Genomic DNA, 20,056 nt, shown 5'->3' with positions numbered 1-20,056 from the left:
CTTCTGAGCTGCCAGGTAGGGATCGGGGCTCTAGGCGGCACGTACTGCCATTGCAGACTAAGCAGTGCATTATCCGACAACACTCTACCTTTGTACTGTGCATTCCTGATGAGGTGAGCCAGCTTGCATCCTACAAAAAAATGATCTATTCTCGTGTGCACTGCATGTGGTGCCGAATAGTACGAGTAATGCCTGGTGTCCATATGTAGGCTCTCCAGGCATCCACCAGGGCGAATCAGTCTAGAAGAGTCTGAAGGGTCTTACCAAGCGCAGCCGGTCTAGTATATTTTGTGTCTGATCTGTCCAGGAGCGGGTTGAGAGTACAATTAAAGTCTCCTCCCCATATTATGTTACTATTCCTATAAGGGCGCAGCCTGGGAAATAGGGTTTGGAAAAACGTAGCTGCCCTGTGGTTAAGGGCATACGTGCTGACCAAACATGTATCCACCTGTTCAAGAAGGCCCTGTACCACCACATCCTTCCCTCATTTTCCATTTTAACGTGGGTGACCTTAAAGGGTACTGAGGGTGCAATCCATATTAGGACTCTGCGCGCGTAAGCCGAGTATGTACAACCCAGAATCCCCCCGCCCCATTTCCTTGCCGCCAGTGTTTGCCAGAAGTTAATAATCCTTAATATAGACTCGTTACAAATCCATAATTTCGTTTGCTACATAATGCCCCCATCATTATTGGCAGACATATACATTTCCCAAATGTCGCTCGTATTTTTCTGTCCACATAAACCCCATGCTTGTATATACCTGTACCTAATTTCTTTCAGCGCAGTGCAATCCAACATCAAATGTTTGACAGTCTCAATACTATTGTCACCACACAATCGACATGGTCTTTCACTCTTTGGTATTCCGATGCGTGCTCCTAATATTTCATAAGTCAATGCACAATTAAATTTGATTCTAACAAATGTCCATATTAGATGGTTCCCCAAAAAGTGTTTGACATACAAGGGAACACCCACATGGCCTAGGTAATATGCGACAAATGATTCAGCACTAGTTTTACTCGCTAGTTCTACTAGATTTTGTTCTCCATCATATCCTGCAAGAATATTTTGCATCTTATTCTTAAACCCACTATATGGAAGAGACAAGTCGTTACCAGAAGACCCATTAGTCCATAGCGTTGCATACTCTAATATACAGTGTATATTGCTAGTTTGCATAAATCCACCTTTACTAATCAACGCATCACTAAGTGACCATAGCAAACTGCCCATAATAGCGTTGATAATTTTCCAATACATGCAAAGACTACCAAAATAGATTTTGTCTGTGATACTAATGATGAGGAGTTTATATTCAGCCAGAATGTTCTTACTTAGTCGCAGGAGCCTACGGAGGATGCATCGTTCCAGCATTGCAAGTTTTGGTACCATCCGTAGCCCCCAAAACTGCATCCCATAGAGTATAATAGGAACAATCTTACTATAATATAGCTTAATGATGACTCCCACGGAATAGCCCCTGCCTTTTAAGTCAAAGATTTAATGGCACCAGTAATCTGTACAGTCCTAAACTGGACATGTAAATGCAATTTGCCATCCAACCTAGAATCGACTATCACACCCAGATATTTGTAGGAGTTGACAAGCTCAATGCGGTCGCCATTTAATGTCCATTTACGCAGCTTTCGCCCTTCCACAGAGTGGTTTGTGGGAGAAAACACCATGATTTTAGTTTTACTGGTATTGATCTTTAGGGAGTTAATCATAGCATTCAGGGGCACCGAGCATTGCCAAGAGCCTGTAATTGCATGGATCCTGCCTACTACTTTTCTTGCAGACAGGAGCCACAATTCTTTCCTTCCAAATGGTAAGGATTTGGAGGGGGATGCTGATCAGGGTGAGCAGACCATGTAATGCTCAGCGATAGTCCTTGTTGCGCTATGTCACGCAGGTGCATAACAGTAACCTCTACTCCTAACTGCCCTATCGCATACTCGTCCATACTCGACTTCAGAACTGGGTTCTCATATGAAAAATGTGGTGCCACGATCCCTTGCAATTGTCTATGCTGGCTAGGTATTGCTGATGGAAGTTGTAGTATAAAACATCTGGTGAGCCAAAGGTTCCATGCCCCTGTTTTTCTTGTACATCAGCTTACACTTGAAATCTGTACATGCGCAAGAAGTTAGCGTTCAGCTGCATCATCTGTCTGTCCAGACTCCTGTGTTGTGTGTATTTTGACATGTGCGTATAGGCTATATGTGAGTGATGGTAAGCAGCTGCTGTTTTCAAGCTTGTATTGGAGAGGGTCATGACAACATGCCTGCTACACTGGTAGGTTAAGTGTGTCGTTCGCGGTCTGACGTCCGAGGCACAAAAGGTTGCGCACAAAAGCACAGCATGTTGTGCGCCTGGGTTCTGGGGACACAGTATCTAGACTGCGAAGCAGACAGAGCCTGCATAAGGTAAGTGGACGCCAGCGGGTGGAGCGGCGGTGGAGGGTGCCGTGCAGTGGTGGGGATCTTGGGGGAGGGGTGATGGGGGGAGGGAAGAACCCCGAACTCCCGAAAGGTATCGGGAGAGGGCGGTTACAAAAAGCCAAACCTGCTGAATGCTGCCTTTTGTTCTGGAATCCGCTGATTCGGCTTTTTGTAACCGACTTTCGACCAGGCATGTTTGCAGAAAGGTCTCAAGTTTGTGCATGTCTTTGCACATTCCCTGAAGCATATGCGCCAGCTCAGTATAGCGGTGCGCATGTACACAGGCACATACTTGCCAACATGACCTATTCCAATCTGTAGGTGTTATCCAGTCCTGGTTTTTTCTTTGCATTCTGGGACTTGTAGTCTTGAGTTTTATATTGGGAAAAGTGGAACACCAAATCCCAGAATGCAAACAAGAAGAAAAAGAACTCGATAAGCACCTACAGTTTGGAATGGGTCATGCTGGCAAGTATGCTAGCATGTTCACATGCACGTGAGGTGGCATGATCTTATTTGGTCTACTAGGTCAAATATGGTCATGCAGCTATACATTCAACACTGCACAACGTAGCCTTTAGATATTGGCTGCGTTGTGCAGTGTTGAACGTACGGATGTCTGTTGCACTGAAGCAATACCTCTAGAGTAAGCAGTGCCCTTTAACATCGGAATGTTTTGCTGTGAACTTTGCAACACTGGTATTATTAAGTTACTTCCATTCTGTGTGGTGTGCTTTCTGTGGTTTGGTTACTGCTGTAGATTTCAATATTTTCAAAATGTGGGGTAATTTAAAATAACACTGAGCACCACTAGTGATGTATTGTTAGACTATGGTTGTTTGTAAGTTGTGCATATGACACTTGTGCCTATTGTTCCAGGGATGATGACAGGACCTTTTAACATTTTCTATTAAAATGGGCCCCAGGGCCTTGTGGGGCCCTCAGCAGCTGCCCGACTTTGGCAGTCTTATTATACAATAACATATTCCTTTAATGTGGGACAATAAACGTGCACAGGGTGCACGTTAAAGACTTAATTTGCTGGCGCTCTCAGGTTATCACTTCTCTCTCGCAGTTCTTAGAACTGGATTGACTTTTAACTTACGCTTCCCGAACATTAGCACCCTTCTGTGAGAGAGCAATTAATAGTATTCAGCGTACATTACGTGTTTCAGTCCCCGGCTGAATGCCTGTCCTGTGATTATCTGCAGCTATTCACGACCTGGCTGCATTCTTTTGACTGTATTATAATTTAAACATCCCACCTCTGACTGTGTTTTCCAGCTGTAGGGCGGGGAGGGGGGGCTTTGCAAACCTGTCGAAATGGGCCCCCACTAGCTTTGACACATCTTCAGCCAGCTCTGCCTTGTGCCATATGACAATATTAAAATTAGACTGAATTTTAGATAGAACATACCTTCTTTGAAGGTATTGTAGTGCATTGATAACTTACCTATAGAAGTACTATATACTTTGAAATGTGTTCATTTATGCACAACCTTTTGTAAAAATGAGCAGAAAACTGTCCACTTCACTACACACTTGGCCTGCCTACAATCTTAGCCTACACGCGTTTCACTCCCAAACAGCGCTTCTTCTCAGTCTAATAGTAACTAGTACGTGGCCCTATTGCGGATCAAACTGCTGCTAGACTTCCCAGTAAGTTGCCCGCATCTCAGACTTCCAGGTTTGGAGTCCTTGTTTCTCCTCCTAGCAACAGCTGTTCCCTCTGAGAGACCATACAAATCATGTACCGGTTGGGGGAGGGGTAGGGGCTGAGCGACTCATGTCACTACTTTCCAGTCCTGTGCACTAACACATTCATTCCTTTTCTTCCCTTGCAGTCGGGGAGAGAACCTGATCAGCATTCCTCCAGATCTTTCATCTGGCGTTGCTTGGAGGGAGGATCTACCGCCCGCCACGTGTATAAACTGAGGTAGTTCTAACACACATGCACCCACGAGGTAGACCTTTAAAAGGCTCTGCTTGGATCTGGACAGGAGGGAGACGCCCAAGAGGATCACCAGTGAATTATTAGTCTAGTTGCTCCTAGTTTATCCGGCGTCTCTCCTCTATCGCTCCTGTCTGCTCTTCCACAGTAGGATCCTCTTTCGCCTCCTTGACGCTCTGGCACATGCTCCTGCTTCCACCCCACCTTCATCTTTTTTAGGCTAGTCACATGCATGTTCCTTCTCCTCAGAGATCCCAGCCTCTTCGTGTTTCTCCTTCTCTACAACCTTGTCTCCCCCTTTTCCCTACTGCCCCTGTTTCCTTCCTCTGGTTGATGCTCCCACCTGCCTACCTTACTGCTCTTCAGTCCACTTCATCTTTCCTAATGTCTCCTCCACTTTCATTTGCTCTCTTTGATGACCTTCCACACCACTTCCTCCTTCATCCAACCATTTCCTTCTACTCTCCTGCCCTCTGGCTTTCCTCCTCCTTCTGTTGCTGCTCCTCCTCACCACTTTCTCCCTTTCAAGTCCTCCCAAGGTCCTTTCTCGCTTATCTCTCTCTTTCCAAGTGTTCTCCTTGTTCCTGTCACTCTTTTTTTCTTTGCCGTCAGCCCCACTATTTCTCACTTCTGCCTCACCTTCTTCCCTCCTCCAGCCACCAGCGTCTCTTCTCTCATGCCCCAAGCCAACACCTGCCAACCTGTCACGGTTTGGTGGCTTATATAGTAGGAATGCCTCTGCCCCCAGGTACCGCATCCGCTCAGCTTATAATGTTTATCGCCCGCTTGCTTCAAATTAGTGTTTCTGAATTAGTGAGTGACGCTCACACAGACCCCCACACCCATGCCCCCCTTGGCTCTGACCAGCGAAAGACGCCTTTGTGACGCTTGACATTAAATGGCAAGGCTGCCTGCCAGTCTCTGACATCAGACCTCTCTCCCAGGCGGTCTGGACTCCTGCACTTGGGGGTCGGGCCACTGCCTTCCGCAAACTCACTTTTGCCAGTTTTAGGCCTACTCGCGAGAGCCGGCAACGCCGAGAACTCGCAAGATCTGGACACGAGAGGCGTGTAACGCTAGAGGAAGAAGCACCCGCATTTACGAGGCTGGAGAGTCACGGGGCAGCAGCAGCTCCCAGCGCTCCCCCTACATAGAGAGCTACAGACTTGCTACAGCCATAAAGACCATGAGAAAGACCAGAGACTTTAACATTACATTGCAGTGAATACAACTATACTTTCGTTACTGCCTTTATTTATACTGCCACAGGTGGTTATCAATAAAACCAAGGTTACAACGTTACCGAGCCTTTATTATACAACATAATTGGCGAAGAGGAGCGGATGCAGACCCCGCGACCCACCATGCAAAGTGCAACGCCACCCCCATCTTTTCTTCAAATTTCAGGTAGGCCCACAATTCCATGGCCTCAATGGGAACCATTATTCACAACATATGGTGATGCGCTGGGAGGTGCGGAATACATGCTCTGAGGTGCAGGGCAATGCTCCTAAATGAATTAGGATTAGAAGGACAAAGAGTGTTTGCCAGTCTCATACCAGAAGCAGTGGCAGGAGATGATGATGATGTGTATAAGGAAGCCGTGAGTATTGTGACGCGATTCGCCAGCAAAGAGAACACAGTATTGCACAGAATTAGATTCTATGGTCGTAAACAAGAGGCTTCTGAACCAGTGGATGAGTACGTCACGAAGCTGCACAAGTTGGCGGGCACGTCTAACTTTGGGAATAATTCAGAACGCATGATTTGACACATATTGACAGTACACACAAACAGCAGGAAGGTGCAGGACAAGTTTATCATGGAGAAGGAACTCCAGCTAGACAAAGCCGTTGAGATTGCGAGAGCTGTCGAAAAAACGTTGGGAAGGCGCAGAGAGTTTGCTGGTACCTCGGTTGCTTCAGAATTACAGGCCTTAATGTTTAGAGGGAAGAAAGAGAACCAACCAGCTGCATCTAGAGAAGGTAGGTGGGGTAGGAAGGAACCCCTCGAATGTCACAGATGCACCAGCACCAAACACTTGGCCAACGACAGGGAATGTCCTTGGAGGGACAAAGAATGCTCCATCTGCAAAAGGATTGGGCACTTTGAGATTGCATGCAGGTGGTACAACAAGAAAGTGAACACTGTACAGGTGGAGGAAGGGGAGGAAGGAGACACGTCGTCCGAAGAGGAAGAAAGACCCACCGTCATAATGGTCAACAGCTCGAGGGCCAGGAGAGAAAAGCCTCATTGCATCATCAGAGTAGACGGGATAGAAATATCTGACTCATGGTCCGAATGAACAATACTGCCCTTATAAGCAGATGATGGGAAGCAATAAAGTAGAAATACTCAGCACCAAACACAAACCCATAGTGTTTGAAGGCGCCACAGTAAGTTTGCTGGGCTACATTAACGGTGTCGTCGAGTTCAAAGGAAGGGAGACCAGGCCCAGAGTGTATTTGGCCAGGGAAGGCCCAGCGGTTCTGGGGTGGGACGACCAAGCCATTCTAAAGATCAAGTTGGATCCCAGCATGGAGGATCAAGCATTGCCAGTAAATGCAGGAGTGCCGGTGTCGAAAGATGATTTTCCCAAACTGTTTTCTGAAGGTCCGGGAAGAATCAAGAAGTACGTACATAAGATATTGCTCAAATCCAATGCAGTCCCCGTGAAACACAAAGTACGTCCCGTGCCGACGACGACCAGAAACATAATAAAAGTGAAACTGGGAAAAATGGTGAAAGATGGCACCATCCAAGAAGTGGAAGCTTCGGAGTGGCTAATTTCGGTGGTGCTAATAAAAAAACAGTACTCTGAGGACTTGAGGGTTTGTACAGACCTCTGCAGCCTAAACTTACAGGTAATTACGGGCAGTTATCCCCTCCCCTGCATAAACAAACTCATACTAATGATGAAGGAGGCCAAAGTATTCTCAAAGCTGGATATGAGGGATGCCTATCATGAGATCCACTTACATAAGGAAACCATGTCCCTAACTGCGTTCATCACCCCATTCGGAACTTATCAGTTCACCAAAATGCCATTCAGGCTATCGTCAGCGGCCTCCGCCTTTCAGCAGATGATGGATTTTCTGCTGCAGGATGTGAGTAACGTCTCGTGATTTCAAGATGACATATTGGTCTATGCTGAAGATGAGCACACACACAACAAAATACTAAGAGAGGTCCTCAACAAGCTACAGGAGGCTGGTGTCAAGCTCAGGTATGACAAGAGTTTCCTGAGGGCCAAGGAAGTCGAATATCTAGGATACAAGATATCCAGTCAGGGGATCAGTCCCAATCGAAACCTGGTGCAGGCTATCGTAAAAGCCCCTGAACCCGCAAACGAGGCCGAGTTAAAATCCTTTTTGGGGCTCAACGAATATTATGCCAAGTTTATTAACAACCTTTCAGAGGTCACTGCACCATTAAGAGATCTACTCAAAAGGAGAGCCGAGCTTACATGGTCCCAGGCACAGAAGGAAGCAGTTGAAACCAATAAGGAAAGGATCGTGAAAGCCCTGTGCTTACAGCCGTTCAACCCTGAGTGAGATAAGATTATCACCACCGACGCCAGCGCATATGGGTTAGGAGCCATACTGACTCAGAAGAGAGGAGATGCAGAACATTTTGTGGCGTTTGCATCCAAGGCATTATCCAAAGCTGAAAGAAATGACTTGACAGTGGAAAAGGAGATGTTGGCCTGTGCATGGGAGGTGGAAAATTCAAACTGGTCACCGATCATAAACCATTGATACACATGTTAAGCCCCGGAAGGACAAAAACATCCACACCGCGGATAGCGCGCATTGCAGCAAACCATACACATCAGAAATACACTTTTGATATGGTGCACATAGCAGGGTGTAAGACCGCCCAAGTGGACTGCCTGTCCAGGCTACCAAGAAACAGTGAAAAGGCAACCACGTTCTTAGAAGATGAGTGTGTGTTAGCGTCCATTCAGTATGTGAGAAGTGCTGAATTTTTTGGAAATGAGGTAGGGTATTGGAATGAGGAAGACTGCAAAGACCCCACCATGGGGAGACTCAAAAGAGTGGGCCAGGAGAGGGTGGCCCGATGAAAGAGCTATCCCAGAAAGCATGAGGCTGTATTGGAAAGTAGCGGAGGAAATATTTGAAGCAGAAGGACTATCATCAAGGGCGACCAGGTGATTCCGCCAGTGGGCATAAGGAAAGTCATCCTGTGTAGGGCCCACTCAGGTCATTTAGGTAACCCCATGACACGACTTTTTGGGTGAGAGAGGCCTACTGGTGGCCGGCCATGGATCAGGACATTTGCATGATGATCGACAGATGTTAGAAGGGCTTCAAAAGCGATAAGAGGTTAAAGACGAGACAGGCGCCTCCCATACCCACAGAAGTCCCAGAAAGTGTGTAGCAAAAAGTAAGGCTAGACTTTATCGGCCCCCTGGAGGCGATGTCGGCCGAGAACCGTTATGGAGTAGTCATGGTTGACTATTTGTCAAAGTGGGTGGAAGTTGAATTTGTGCCAAATATCACCAGGTCAACTGTCATATAAGTACTGACAAATGTGTTCCAGAGAGAGGGGCTACCCAAGGACATCATCACCGTACCATTAATTATCACGTAACCACTTTACTACAAGAATTTTCCTGGCACTGATTTATGAACAGTGCTGGAAATGGAAAAAATGTATTGGGGGAACGGTCACCTCTTTGGAGGGGCGGGGCAGTGGGAAGGAGGGGGCGTAGCCAAAAGGCATGGCCGCGACCAGGTTGCGCAACACAGTATCTCTACATAGAACCCAATCCTACCAATTTGCACAAACGCATAAAGCATTATGGGAACATCATAATGTCCACAATTTTAAATATTAATCATGTCTTATAGTGATTCAGTAAGAAGCCCTTTTAAATGACGTCACACGTTTCGAATTAGAATACAAAATTAAACTATCCACAATGGTGCCACGTGCCCTGCACCGACGCGGGAGCTGGTAATTCCCATAAGGACTGAGAGGAGCACTATGGTAAGTGTGGACCTCCGGACAAGTTATTCTAGCCTAACTCTTTATGAGGACCGACTCGAAAGTAATTCTTATGATTGCTGAATTTGTTGCGTGTAGGGAAAGTGCCTGGTCTAAAGTCTGTGCTAACAAACTACTCTTACTATACTCAAATAACAGTACATGTTATTAAGTACACCACCAGGGTGAGTGGATGTCATTTCAACTATAGACATATTTCCTAACAGCAGTGCTACAGCAACGTGATAGAACGATGCGAGGAGAACCCTTTTAATTGAAGTAATACCACTGCTTAAACGCTAACGTTAGAAGACGAGAATAGGTACCTATGACCTTTGGGACATAATGATATTTTATATAGGGTCATAAGCTCAGTAAGCGCATTCCTTATTTTTGTTGTTGCGACTACGAGAGACTAAAATTTCGACGTAGCAGAGACAATTTATTGGGCACGGCGACTTACGCAGTGCATTGCATTGCATTCAAGAGACCACATTTAAACCCTATACTGGTAAGGAATCTGCGCAAATCTATATTCTTCACAAAAGGATGAATTAGACCACATGCTAAACTACAGTGGGATGCATGTGGGTGTTAGCACCGATCCATAAGACTGCAGCAGGACTAGTTGCTTGAAATATACTCCACATATGAAATGAACCACTATTCAACGTTTTTACACAACATGGCATATAGGCGGGGCTCCCTGGGCGGTAAGGAGACAGTCACACCAGAGGCACACCCTTGAGCACCTATGGCATATCTAAAGATAAGAATAGAGTACACAACATGGCATATAGGCGGGGCTCCCTGGGCGGTAAGGAGACAGTCACACCAGAGGCACACCCTTGAGCACCTATGGCATATCTAAAGATAAGAATAGAGTACACAACATGGCATATAGGCGGGGCTCCCTGGGCGGTAAGGAGACAGTCACACCAGAGGCACACCCTTGAGCACCTATGGCATATCTAAAGATAAGAATAGAGTACACAACATGGCATATAGGCGGGGCTCCCTGGGCGGTAAGGAGACAGTCACACCAGAGGCACACCCTTGAGCACCTATGGCATATCTAAAGATAAGAATAGAGTACACAACATGGCATATAGGCGGGGCTCCCTGGGCGGTAAGGCGACAGTCACACCAGAGGCACACCCTTGAGCACCTATGGCATATCTAAAGATAAGAATAGAGTACACAACATGGCATATAGGCGGGGCTCCCTGGGCGGTAAGGCGACAGTCACACCAGAGGCACACCCTTGAGCACCTATGGCATATCTAAAGATAAGAATAGAGATTGAATAGCCAATGGCACGCTATGCATGGATTACTTACTTGACACCATATACATAATAATGGGACAACATGTTAACAATATTACTCCCTGTATGTTTTCTTTTAGGTTTCTCTCCGCCTCTACAACCCTACCACTGATCCATCCTGGGTATGTAAACTTTCATAATGAATGCATATTACTGTAATCCATATGAATGTCAAAAATGTATAATTTTAACTGTATGACATCAATACATGTTTTCAATATGTTTTACTTTTGATTACTTACATATGTATTCAACAGCCTGGAGAACGACCTAGAGGTCGAAACACGTGTCGGCTGTTATAAGTGCTAATAATAAATAGCATTGAGCATAATTCATGCATCGGATTGTGTAGATTCTTTAATGACTGGGAAATTTGACTGCACAATTATCCAGGTGTAGCGCAAGTTACCGGCACAACCAATATATCCACATCCCAAAACAAATGCTATTTAAGAGAACATTCAGAGCAGTGCACTGAAGTGCAAGTTTCAACTGCTTCCGACACTTTCATTTTAAAACAAAATCATTCCGGAACGGTTTCTTTTTAAAATAAAAGTTCAGGAAAAGTAAAACTTCATTAAAAAAAGCAGAGGCGCACCGCTCTCAACCACTCCCGCACACTTCGACCACTCGCTGAAAATCTATGGCGTGGAGGGTTGTCCAGAACAATGCTAGATGTTATGATTAATTCAAAACCTTTCAGACATTAACCTTGACTTTTGCATTATTTAAACAGAGGCACATTATGACGCCAACTGCCAGATTACCCAGGGTTGTTGAGAGAACACTATCAAGTTCCTTATTGCTCCATATCAACTTTGCTTTGGTGTTTCATGCGAAGCTAATCTGTCGCCTTGTGATTGCTTGCAAATGCTTTGAGATACTACAGCACACAGCAAAGCTATAAAAAGACACAGCTCAGACAGCTGCACCAAAGAGAACAAGTAACTGTGCACCGTAGGCACTACACTGGGCAGGGTCGGATTGGGGCATACAATTGCATCTGGCACCAGTGAAAAAGTGGCCCAGAGTTGCAAAAGGCAATTCATTCCTCTTGTGACAGACTGTTTGAACAGTAGCCAAGGGGGAATTTTTTGATAAAATGTGAGGCAAATTGTGCAATTTAAAGAATATTTATTCAGCAGCAATGGTCAAAACTACTAGCCGCATAGTAAAGTAACTCATCAAACTGGCCCACTTTGAGCTATAAAAGTGGCCCACACTGGCATTTTGCATTTTTGGTTGGGGGCTCCCCTACAGGCCTGTCCGAGCCTACACTGGTGTCCCAGGGACTAAGCTCTCCCATCTGAGTCCCCTGCCCTGTGCCAAGGGGTAGAGTCAGGCTTAAAATGGTGGGGGCTAGGGGTTGCAGGAAAGTTTTAAAACGTGTGTTGCAAGCGTGGGCATGAGTGATCACCCAATTGCCAATGCCCCACCAAGTGCCTGCATGCCGGCTAGCTGTTCTACCTTTGCCTTGTGCACTCTGACCTCTGATACCCACGCTGCCACTCTGTTCCCAAGTGTCAGGAAAAAGAATAAGCACAAAGTTAAGCATAGGGGTCAGCGTTGAGGATGTTCTTGTTCCGGAAATCCAACAGTGCACCTTCTCACGGTGGTGTGCGGTGACTGTGGTTGCCAGCACACTGGTATTATTAGCTCACCAGGAACTGGGTGTGTCGCCTGCAGTCGGGGCATTGACCCATTGCTCTGGCAACCTCTCCCCTTGTTTTGAGACCAGCCGGTTAAATATCTATTAAGTCTTCGTTTGGCCCCTTAAATGCACCTTTAATTCCAATTCAGAGGATAATAATTTCACACAGAGATGCCCATCACCGAGGGCACGAGCCACTAAAAGCTGGGCAGAGCAGTCCAGTCTTTGTCATGGGTTTATATTGATATGGGAAGGGGGATCTATATGATCACTGTGCCGCCGAAAATACCGACAAAGAAAATGCTGACTGAAAAATAGTGATCACGTAGATCACTTTTTCCACTTCCCCATACCCGCTTCCCCTTTATATATCTACATAACTTTCGGCGGCACACTGTGGGTGCCTCTGACTCCCCTCTATCTCTGCGGCGTCAGTTCGCTTCCACCAAACGTGGGTGGCACCGCAGGGTCCTTTTTTTGTTTCCTTTTATTTTATTGTCTCCCGCTATCCAGGTAATGGAAGCAGGGGACGCCCCAACTCCTTTGTTCGGTGTAATGGGGTCCAGCATTTTGTTTGCTGGCTAATGTGCAGTAAACGTACATTCATCATTTTTTTATCAACATTTTGGCCCGATACCTGAGAAGGGCAGGCCAATGTGCTCTGCCACTGTACGTTTACTGTGTTGCAGCAAAGTGCCGCCTTCAACTTCGTCAGTTTGGGAGGGCATAAGCCCTCCAATGCCAGGGGCTGCCTCCGCATGTGCCAGCTGTGAAAGACTGGGGACTTTGAGTGTTCAGACATGACCCTTTAAGCCAGCTCGAGGCTTTTCTGAGAATCCGCGTTATAAATAACATTGACCACTCTTTTCCAAACGACCCCCCTCTAAATCCCCCCCCCCCAATCAGGAAATACACAGGCTCAATAGAGGCTACTACAGTGGCCCAAAATGAACTTTGCTGATAAATAAGGCGCCCTGATGCCTACAGGCTTTCGGCGCTTGATAAATGAATACAATAATTAACGAATAAATACCATAATAATAAAAAGTGGAAATATCAGCGTGGTTTTAAGACACAATTTGCACTTTGAACCTAAAAGTCCCCTTGAATCCTGGGCCTGTAGGAGACCTTGAACTGGCAGCGATGTTACGGTGCAACTAGCAATATCAGGCACCCACCCATAACAGACTCCCCGAAAGACGTACCACACGATTTGGAAGAGCAGTGTTTAAATGACGAATACAAAAATGTGTTGTTTCCTGTACCGAAAACCTATTGCAGCATGCCGCTCGCTTTTTAGCACGCGCTCTTATTCCAGCTTCCTTGCTCCTTCTTCAGCCTGTTTCAGCAAGTCTCGCGCTTTAGCACGCGCGCTCTCACTGCAACGCGACGTTTCGTTCGCTGTCCGCTTTCGTGAAGTCTCCCTCTTTGCACATGCGCAATCCTAACACATGCGTTTATTTTCTCTTTCATCGCTCTATTTTTGCACGTCTTGCTCTTTTCTTCACGCCTTCTCTGTATTATACACATTTATATTCCCCTTGCCCCACTGCTTCAGTTGTTTATTCTTGCTGCGGTTTTAAAACAACTTGCTTTTATTTTTTCTCTTTATTTACTCTATTTTAGCATGTCTTTCCCGCATTTTTCAATCTATTTCAGAAAGTCTTACTTTATGATTTTTTCTTTTTCAGCAATGTCTCGAACTTTTGCGTGCCGTCTTAATACAACGTGTGTTCCCTTTATTTCCTCTTAAGTGACCAGCTTCTCTGTCTCCATTATTAGCTGCTTTAGCTTTCTCAGGTCTCCCTTTTCATCTATTGCTTTCTTATGCTACATTCTTAATTGTTAATTGGTAAATGCTAACTGCAAAGCACATTTCCTTTGCCAGCGCAGCATTTCTGAAAGAAGCAGGGCTTATAAACAGACTACGAATAACAAGCAACTCGAAAGGGAAGTGCATACAACCTGGCCGGCGGCGGTGAGGTCCTGAGGGATGGCTGCCTTCCTCGGCGGATGGGGTCGTCTGTCCTAGTCAGAGCAGGTAGGTTTTGCGTTTATACTCAGTTCCCGGTTATCTGGAATTGTCGGGAATAAGAAATAGGAACTACCGTCGGAAAGGGCGCCACCCTCGCCTCGCGTCACTCGTCATAATAATTGACGTCCTCTTATCTTGCACTTGTCTCGCGTTCGCACTTTGAGCTGGGGCGCACTCGTCATAATAATTGACGTCCTCTTATCTTGCACTTGTCTCGCGCTCGCACTTTGAGCTGGGGCGTAAACATCAGCTCATTAACGCATTTATGATATGGTTACAAGGCAAAGGAGCCTGTTTTTTCCTTTCCATTCCCGCCATTTGCTTGGTGGTCAGCTAATGATTCTGTCATCTGTGTTCATGAGGCGGAAGTGTCCTCTTTCACGATGTCCGTTAAGCAAATGTTTCTCTTGACGCTCCAACTTGTGCGTTCATACATGAGCTATGGAAACAGTAATACAACTATAACGGCACCCCTTACCCAAACCAAAAATGGAAATAGCCCTGTGCAAAGCACAGGTATTCAGTGGCACAACCACCATTGGGCAAATCGGGCAAGGCAGTATTATTGTAGCCCTTGAAAGCCAAAACTTAATGTGTACCAAGTAAAGCTCAGAAAGGCTGCAGTCAAGTGCCTAAATGGCACAGTTGGCTAAAATCCTGGCTTCACTGCTTAACCCAAATGTGTGATCCTGGACACATAATGTAATCTCACTGTGCCGTAAATGCAAAAATTAGAGGCTGTATATGTTCACAGTATTCGAAAGAACTCATCCCTGCAATGTGGCAGGTGTAATAATTTTAGGGGCAACATGGTGTCCCCTCATGCTCCTCTTGTATGGCCCCAAGAACTTCACATAGAATTAGGTTATAGTTGCACTGGCTCTCCCTCTGTCTCAACAATTCATTTGAAAGGTAGATATATATAGGGCCCGATTCATGGAATAGTGGGGTGAAATCCTGCAATGTCCGTGCGTCGAGAACAAAGCTGCACGAGCCTGTGCGCAGACCTTTTCCTGCGTCCTCCTCGTATTCATGGAATTGTTCATGCAAAGTAACCGTATAAGTATGTCGTGGCCGGAACGCCCCCAACACACCACTATGTAAAGCAAAAACAGCCAGAACAGATGTGGTCCCTGGGACAGCAAATACGAGCCCCCCCCCTAAAACAGTGCATGAGGTCCTCCGCAAGGAAGACCTGCAAACTCGGGGACCCTGCACAGGGTCCATCATAACTGTTACCGAAACCCTGATAACATGCGTACGATTCATCGTAACTCGGGTGAAACTCCTATATGTGCGTACCCCCGTAAACCATTCCTGCACCGTGCTACACTGCGTACGCACACCCCTAGATTAGATCAGGAACCCTGCCACGTACACACACCCGATCTTACCTCTGTGTAGTGAATCGTATGCGCAAGTGTCTATACGTCTGCATTCGGGTGGCGGATAGAATGAGGGCTTTGCATGGCCATTTCCCTGCCCAGAGGTTGCGCGGTCGATCCCTGAATGGGTATCCTTCTGTGCAATAACAGGGGGGGTGATGGACAGCCTGTGGGCCGTCCCTCGTAACGCCCACATTTTCCCTTGTTCTTAGTCATTTTACAAGTTCTGCCCCCTTCCCTGCCCTCTGCGCAAGGTACGCCCACGCTCTGCGTGGTGTCTCATGCAATGCACTCGGCCGCTCTCAGAGACATGCCGAACCTGCGCGAAGTCCCCACAAAGTACGAAAAAGTGCAGCACTGTCGATTCCATGAATCAACCAATGGGATTTTTCACGCAGTTTAGCGTGCAAAGTCCCTATTTACCGTTCATATAATTCCATTAATCAGGCCCATAGTGTCACTAGCCAGTGAGTGAACCAGAGATTGTAGTATAGCGGATTGACTGTGGTAGAATCAACATTAATTTCTTACCCTATTGCTGCCAACCACCGCAGTTGCTTGGGCTGTCCACAGTACTTCCCCACAGTGGAATGAGAGAAACTCTTTAATAAATATGCCCTGTGATACTATCTTAGTCTTGAATTGCTTGCCTGCGGTTTTCACAGGTTCCTGGGGCTTCCTGATCTGCAAGTGGTGGAGTGGTGGACTAGTGCAGGAGAAGGGAGAACAGGGTAAGGTTCATTTGTTGCAACGTGGATATGTGCAGATCTGAAAACATAGGGCTTTCTGTGGTACGCATCTTTGAGATATTTTGTGAGCTGTCTGGACCAATGGTTAATGTATGCTCCATGTTGCTAATGCAAATTGTTTGTGTGGTTATGCTTGTTGTCTGTCAGAGTGGTGTTTAAGGAGCGTGACCAGTTGCATTGGTCTGTCTGTGGTAAGTTAGTGTGGTGCATAGGCAGTGCTTTAAATTGAAAAAAGAAGAGCAGTTAGTCACCAATCTAGGCTTTAAGTGGACCAAGGCTTATCCTGCAAGGGTCTGAAAGTTGCACCTTTGTTAAGGCCGGGCTGAGGCTCATTGACTCATTTCAGTTCATATCGCAATGTACTACACTCCATTTTCGCATTTCTCCATTTGTCTCCTTTTCCATGTGTGTTTCGCTCCTTGTGTCTCATTCTCTGTTTACGTCCATTTCTATGTGTTTCTCTCCCCACACTCCCGCTTCAGTAATTTTCTCACACTCTCTTTAACTCTGTGTAAGCCTGTATTTGTTCTCAGCCTGGCCTGTGGAGAACACTGCTGAAACATATCAGTGATTCCAACCGAAATCTCAGCATAATGGTTTGTAACTTGAAATGTGATTCTGTCGCCTAATGCAACCATCTCTCAATCAATCGCAGACTGATCTTGCCCCGTTTTGACACCAGTATTGTGTTGTACAAATGATGGCAGGCTTTGATAACTCCCAATGTTTGGAGGCAATACTCATGGACATTAAGTGATTTGCCAAATATCACACACTTTGTTTAAGCAGTGAATCTGGGATTCTTTCACCCACATTTCCAGTTTGTTATTCAATGTGTTAAGAAAGTTCGACTAGCCATATAAAATGGGAGTTTCTTTTTTGCATGTTAAGCGGCTTTCATTGTCTAATTATTTATAAGGAATTTGGTAGGAAATGGTGATGTGTGTGGTTTTTCAGTCCGAAACGTCCCATCACAATTCCAATTACATAAACATTTATGTATTAGCAAAAGCACTGCTAATAACAAAGAAAAGTTTTATGAAAGTACTTGCCCACGCTCCATATAAAAACCCTCAAGGGCCTCCATCAGTAACGGGTAGAAGCCAATTAGCAAAATATTGTTCCTAGCCTGGTGTGTTGGCAGCTCTGGAACTGCATCTTTGACTTCTATTGTTATGCAGGGTGGGCCCCGATGGAGACATTACTGACTCTGTGGGTGAGGATGAGAGAAGGGAGAAAACACAACTTTCAACAGCAAAGGCCACAGCAGCGTAGTTCTTTAATGTGAGCCATTTTCATCACACCAAGTAGTTGAGTACTGGTATTGTTTTTTTGGCTTCGAGAAGTGCAGGTACTAATTTTCTCAAAAATAACAAGTGCAGGTATTGAGGGCAGGGTAGGACCGACCCACTTAAAGCACTGTGCATAGGGACATTTAGTGAAGACACATGTCTTCAGGTGGCGAACGTTCCATTGTGTAACCTGTGTTGTTTTGATGCTGGAGTTGTGCCAAGGTGTGTTGTTTGTGTGTGAGGTAGAATGATTTTGATTGGGGTTATTGTTATCATGCCGTGCCTAGAAACCAACCAATTTCGGGGGGAACCCTTTTCACTTCACAAACATCACAGTGGGTCACATTATTGTTTATATCCTTTAAAACATTCTTTCTCCATCGTTTATGCCTTTTTCATGCCATACTGTACGATTTTAGACTTTTTGATACTACATTAGGAGACACTATGCCATGGAATCAGTCGCCTATGACCTCCCTTTTGACTGCCCACTGACACCTCAAGGACACTCCAACTGTAGTGTCACACAGACCTGCATGGCATTATAACAAAATGCAGATGGACATACACCGTGGACTAGCAATGGACAAAGCCACTATCTGAGCCATGCTGGAGCTGCTGTGCCAGTTATCCAATGTGAGCCATGCTGGTGCAGCTTTGCCAGTTTTCCAGTGTGAGCCATGGTGGCGCTGCTGTGCCAGTTGGCCAGTGTGAGCCATGCTGGCGCTGCTGTGTCAGTTGTTCAGTGTGAGCCATGCTGGAGCTGCTGTGCCAGTTGTCCAGTGTGAGCCATGCTGGAGCTGCTGTGCCAGTTGTCTAGTGTGAGCCATGTTGGCGCTGCTGTGCCAGTTGTTCAGTTTCATGAAGAGAATGGGCTGTAATGTGACACGCCCGGTGCTCAAGCTGGTCATGCCAGCACAGTCTAATCAGCCTACATGACATTGGTGCCACTCCATTTCTGTAATAACTGTCAGTACTGTCACAGCAGGGTGGATGGCTTGGGTGTGTGTGGTGGACAGCATTCAGGCAGCCACAGTACTAGGAGCAGCTCACTGGTTCAGCTGGCAGAAGAGTAGACTCAGGTATACAAAACAAAGAGGGGTCTGGGAGTCTCTCTACCAGCACAAACACGTCCCATTGACCGGTTCTTGGGTGGATGGGCCCTGGGAGAGTCTCAACCAAGTCTTTAGCTCACTGTCCCCTTTACAAAGGAGAAATATCCTTGCTTATCAGTCTTTGTCTGTCCAGGGGCAGTCCAGTACTGAAATGCTAGGCAATTCTTCTCTGAACAAGAGTACCAACAGCAACCCCATACACATGTTTCAGCCTTGTTGGGCATCATCAGTGAGGTGGAGCTGTGCCTCTCCGAGAACAGTGAGCAATGGGTCCACGTCTGGATTCCCCTGGTAACTTAGGGTGAGAACCAAAGTTACTTAATATGCAAAACAAAGAGGGGTCTGGGAGTCTCTCTACCAGCACAAACACGGCCCATTGACCTGTTCTTGGGTGGATGGCCCCTGGGAGAGTCTCAACCAAGTCTTTAGCTCACTGTCCCTTTCACAGAGGAGAAATAGCCCTGCATATTAGTCTTTGTCCTGCCCAGGGGCAGTCCAGCACCGAAAGGCTAGGCAATTCTTCTCTGAACAAGAGTACCAACAGCAACCCCATACACGTGTTTCAGCCTTGTTGGGCATCATCAGTGAGGTGGAGCTGTGCCTCTGCGAGAACAAGGAGCAAGGGCAGGGGAGACTTTGTGACATTCGGATTGTGCAAGTGCTGTAACATGAGTGTGAGGGAGTGGGGGGGAGTGGAAGAGAGCGCAAGTGGAAAGGGGGTTGAAGGAGCGAGTGGTAAGCGGAGGACAGGAGGGCAAGTGCCAGGTATTGCATGGGATGCAGGGGGTGAGGGTCCACATGCTAAGTGCGATGATGGGGTTGGACTGGGTGTGGGGGGGCTGGTGCCCTGTGGAACTCAGAGGCAACCAGGCAGCAAGTCACCGCAGCAGATAGTAGTGTTAGCGGGGGGGGAGATGGAAAGAAGAAGAGAAAAGTAGGGTTTTGAGGAGCTTCCGTAACTTAAGGAGATCCAGCTCAAGCCTAAGAGGGGTAGGGAGACCATTTCAGAGGGAGGCTCCTGCAGAGGAGAGAGATCTACCCCCCACTCTCTGCTTAGAGAAGCGTCTGATCTGCAGAGGGTTGGAGCTAGAAGA

General features: G+C 46.4%; 1 protein-coding gene across 3 annotated transcripts in view; it reads right to left on the bottom strand.

The window, feature by feature from the left end:
• PLAC8 (placenta associated 8) overlaps positions 1–20,056 on the bottom strand; it is a 97,904-nt gene that overhangs the window by 45,829 nt on the left and 32,019 nt on the right. Inside the window, exon 1 of one of the 3 annotated variants that reach the window (XM_069626562.1) lies at positions 15,816–15,917. The exons of 1 other annotated variant lie outside the window; for it this stretch is intronic. The gene's annotated coding sequence lies outside the window, so the exon portion shown is untranslated. Of the gene's footprint in view, positions 1–14,351; positions 14,465–15,815; positions 15,918–20,056 lie in introns of those variants that run through there. One more of the 3 variants, XM_069626560.1, reaches the window with a different exon arrangement.

Source organism: Ambystoma mexicanum, chromosome 6p, assembly GCF_040938575.1.
Source record: "Ambystoma mexicanum isolate Mex_15411 chromosome 6p, UKY_AmexF1_1, whole genome shotgun sequence".
NCBI classification, from domain to species: Eukaryota; Metazoa; Chordata; class Amphibia; order Caudata; family Ambystomatidae; genus Ambystoma; species Ambystoma mexicanum.
Note: the sequence above shows the minus strand (reverse complement) of the source record. Positions and strands in the feature narration are given on the sequence as shown.